A 5,068-nucleotide genomic window follows, 5' to 3' on the forward strand; every position below is an offset into this window, starting at 1 on the left:
AAAAAGTTTCTGCAGACTTAATTATGAACTTTCTAGATTTGATAAGGATTTTAGACTTCTTGAGTGTTACAACAACATAACAAATAGGCCAAATAGATTTTAAAAAATCTCAATTATTACTATCATTTTACAGTTTCATATTTAAATTATTAAATACTTTTATCACGTCATGGACCATAGTGCTCTTTAAATTGAAAACCCCCTTGTTGAATGTGTACTAAAATTTAAATACTTTTATCATGGACCATATTGCTCTTTAAATTGAAAACCCCCTTGTTGAATAAAAAATAATTTGATGCAAAACGCTTGAAGGGAAAAAAATAAAAAATCTAAAATAAGTCCACCTTACCCAATGTATTGATGATTGTTCATAGGGTTTGGTGAACATTTTTACATTGGGGTTTGAAATAAGATTTTAACCTAATTTACTGAAAAGGAAAAGATAAAAAATTTCACATATTATGCACTTGAAACTCTTTAAAAGAGCCTTTTAAGTGTGATGCTGACATAAAATGTCATCTTCCTCCAAGGAGTTTATGTACAAAATTCGAAATACGATGTAGAATAATAATAATAATAATATGCTAGGTCAAATTTCTAAAATCTAACTTATTTAGACAATTTATTTTTTCAAAATTGCTTTTTTGCCAGTACATACATATATAGATAGATAACAAGTACATAAAATTAAGGTCTAATGGTGTTTCATACACGCAAGTTTTACACATTATATTGCACCTTCAACTAATGAAGACAAATACTTATCAAAGTTTTCAAATTGCAATAGACTTCACCTCATCCACTTTCCAAAGGTATGCATACTTGTACCACCTCATGAACCCTTCATCATTTTGAGTGTGCTGACACATGATGCACGAGTCACTCATGCTGGTTAGGAATTTGTTTAACCTAGACGCTTTTTTCATAATAGATTCATCAATCTAAGTCATAATTTTCGTTGGTGCGGGTGGATAAAGGTATTCAATAATTATGCATTGCGATATGTTGAGCACTTTCACATTTCTTAACCCCTCCAAGAGAATAACCAAAGAAGGTTTAGATAACTGCGTATACCTCACACTCAACACTTTCAAGTTTGGAAGAAATGAGACAAGTGCAGATGCAAATACAATGTCGCAGGGAGTCATAATCTTGAGTTAGGAAATCTTTTTGCAACTCCTTCCAATTTTCTCGATGACATATGCAGGTTCTTTTAAACTAGGAATAGTTAGTGATTCAAGATCTTTCCATTGATGAAAAGCACTGCATATTTTTTTCTTTTCTAGTGTATCCCAAACAGGTATAACAAGGCATTTTAGCCGTGGACACCTGTAAAAGAGGAGATTTAATCATTTGTCCAAATTTTCTCAGGCTTGCCATACAATTTCTTGATTTAAGGTACAATACTATAGAAAGACTAAAGTTTATAGGGGAATACCTCTTACCAATATAAGTCAACTCATTATTGTCAATATACAAACTGTAATGGAAGATCAATGTCGATATGTTTCCATGACTAAGGTTCAAGCAAATCTTTAGGATGCGGTTCACTTTTTCACGAGTGGAGTTTCAACAAATAAATACGGAGATATTGAAATTCTGATGAAATTTGACTACATTACTTACAAGTCTAGCGTTTTCTAGAGACGTTGGTCAGAACAAGCCGATTGCCAAGCATGACAAACTTGAGAAATTATAGAGATTAACTTGAAAAGGTCCAAGGACTAGAATATCTTCACCAACATATCAATATTAAGCATATCAATATTAAGGTCCTCCCATCTCCTTAGAGGAGAATTTCCTTCTTCTATAACAATAGCTTCAATCTTTTTTTTGAAACGACATTGTAAAAGCTTCACTATCTTAAGAAAGGTTATTACTTCTCTAGATCCAAGAAGAATATATGAACTATTGACATCAAATTGATGTTTCTTAGTGTCATTTGTATTCTTTTGAATAAAAAGTTAAACATGTCAATATAAAGAAACATGGAAGAGATTACAAATATGTCCGAGGAGTACTGTGATGCCCAAAAGTGAAGAAACTAAAGTTGGTTATAGATAACAACAGAGAGCTAAGTTTTAGCTGGCATAGCTGGCGGAAGTATCACATTTTTGATAAAAATAATCATTACTGAGAGCAAAATTAAAGAAATATTGGAACTCACATTATGTTCCTCATAAACCTAATGTCGTTCTTCTCTAACATGGAGACAATCACTTCTACTAAAATAATCTCTAACTTAACTTGTCTAGTTATCTCAAAGAATTCTCATCAAAGGTAAATCAATAATATCCTAACTTATATGGTACATCCCTCCAACCCAATTTTCGTACATTTTTCAATTGCCTTCAAATTAAATAAGCAAATAATTCTGAGATTTCGTTACACTTTTATCTTAACTTTCGTTTCATTGATTTCTAAACTAAAATTAACTTCTCTTCTGCATCTTCTTGATACATTTAATGAAGTTTCACTTATATTTTATAACACAATTTCAAGCATAGTTCTATTCAGTGTACTGGAAGCCTTTCTAATTTTCTTAAACATAAAAAACAAAAAGAGCCTTATGTAAATGTATCTTTACCATAAGAATTGTATATAAACGTATAAATATATGAATCTGTGCAGCAAACTACATTGTTAAATTATCCAATGGGAACTCATAGACCAAATGCGAAGTCCCATGAATTTCTATAATTCATTCGGGCTAGATTCAAGCTAAAGAAAGTTATTTAATTGAACCCAAGCAACATGAGGTGACTTGTGTTGAGAGAAGTTATTGCGATGATTTGGGATAATTATTTCGCGAATAATTGAGAGTTGTACTAAAGGGAATACTTAGGATTTTAAGTTTTATGTAATGGGAGTTAAAAGGAAATGTTAGCAAAGGTGGAACCTCACAGTTTTGATGATAGTGAAAGAATACTATAGACAACTATGCTCACAAAGTCAAGTACCTGCTAGATGGCTGTTAACACCTAATTTTGACCCGCGTCGGTATAAATTAATTATTGAGCTTCCTAAATTTTTTGAATATTTTAAACTAATCAATTTTATAAATTTTACGAATTTAATAATATAATACATGAATATTATGTTACTGCGAATACCTTTTATCATAATTTTTTAGGTGATATACATATTTACATAATTATGTATATAAGTAGTATATCTTATGATTATTCAAAAAATCATCAAAATATACATTTAAAGGTTTATTAAACTAGTTAATTTAAATTATAATTATACGTTTGAATCACATTTTGCAATTTTTAATAATTAATTTATTAAACAAGGAAGCTCGTTAATTAGTTGATACAAATTTGTCATTTTAATTGGTTGTTTGTTAAATTAATTCCAACATTCCCAGGTCCACGTTTTTGCTTATTTTACTCTCAGCCCAATTTCCTTTCAACCCAACACTGTCCGGCCCATTCCCAAATTTTAGACAACAAATTAATTTCAAGGCCCAAACTTTTTAACGGCCCACTTCATTTCTTTTAAACAACGACCCAATCCAACTCCGTTCCTCACCCGAGCAAACACTAAACTCAAATACCCTACCCGCTGACCCGGCGCCTACAACCCGACCCAGACCCCATCTCATCTCTTTCTCCTCACCGCTATTCCCAGCAAAAAACCAGAAAATGCAGATCCTCTCCCCAGACGCAGCTTCCTCCCCCAAAATGGAAACTCAGAAAATAGACCCTAGAACAGAGAGAAAATCGAGAGCAAATCCTTGAGTCTTCTTCTGTTTTTTTACTTTTCGTGAGAACTAAAGGTAGGAGGCGAGAGAAATTTCAAAGGGGTCAGCGAGTTGTTCGATTCCACGACCTCCATTTCGATTCCGCGTTCGTGTTTCTGTTTGGGGTGGAAGTTGCCGCCATTTGCCGCTCGTTCGTCTTCAGTATCGCTGCTCGCCAATAGGTAAATCTCTCCTTTACGTAGCTTTCTTATCTTCTTGGCTTCGATTGACGGATTGAGGGTTGGGAATCTTTTCGTGTGCCTACTGATCATGTTGTCGCCGTTGGGTTTGATACTGTTGGATGTGTTTTGCTGAAGTTTGCTTGTTCCTTTTTACATTCATAGCTCATTTGTTCCCGTTTGTTTCATTTGAGTAAAAACTTTATTTGTTTTTTTTCTATTATTGTTTCAGGGTTGCACAGACTCATAGCTTTCATTTGTTGTCTTCATGTTTTGGTTATCCCTTTGGTTCTCTCTTGATGCTTTACTTCGGAAAGTGTAGTTTTCATCAAGTTCGTTGCCTCGTCTAAGCTGAAAGTTTCCCATGATACAACTGTGTTCTTGTATGTTTTGTTGAACGTGAAGGAGACTCTTTCTCCCAATAATATGTGATGTTTGAGTTCGTTTCGGATATATTTTTTTGGGGGAGAAGGCAGTTCATCTTGTCCAGCGAAGGCGTGCCTGTCCCTATCCGTGTTTTTCCTTTAGAGTTTTATGTATACACTTCCTGATTCTCATTACGCCTCGACTGTCTATTTGGGTTTATGTGTGCCATGGTGGGATAGAGATAAGCATGTTGTTCTAGTCTTGGGCATCATCGAGTTTTGCCCATCATGTAGTGTTTATTACTGTTCGATTTGGACAAGTGAAGTATATGTATAGCACGTATTTTGCTCGTCCCGTTCTTGCTTCCCATGAACTATCGGCTGTCTTTTGGTATTTGTATTTTGCATAGTTTCGAAGGCCTCTTCATAGGTTGATTTGAAAGCTTGATGTTTGTAGTTGCCTGAAAAGGTTGAAAATTTCAGAGTCTATTATATATGTAAAAGATAAGTTTATTGATAGTTTGAAAACATGTGATCTCTTGCATACTCTTCAGATAATGTCATCATTATTTCCTTGGCTTGTCTAAAAATGAATTGTTTCATTGAGCATGGGTCATTTATTCAGTAAATGTACAGTATGCTCCCATTACATTTAAGCCTAATTGTTGATGAAGGTTACGTACTTCCATGCATATAATGTGCTCATAGTTGAACATACTTGAAATATATGTACCATTTAAGCTTCGCGTGGATATCAACTTTGTGAGCTTTAACTT

At 33.6% G+C, this 5,068-nt stretch overlaps 1 pseudogene; it reads right to left on the reverse strand.

Moving 5' to 3' along the window:
- Nucleotides 1-773: 773 nt before the first annotated feature.
- Nucleotides 774-4,020, reverse strand: LOC112940657 (F-box/LRR-repeat protein At3g48880-like; annotated as a pseudogene).
- Between the last annotated feature and the right edge of the window lie 1,048 nt (nucleotides 4,021-5,068).

The sequence above is a fragment of the Solanum lycopersicum genome, chromosome 1, assembly GCF_036512215.1.
Source record: "Solanum lycopersicum chromosome 1, SLM_r2.1".
NCBI lineage: Eukaryota > Viridiplantae > Streptophyta > Magnoliopsida > Solanales > Solanaceae > Solanum > Solanum lycopersicum.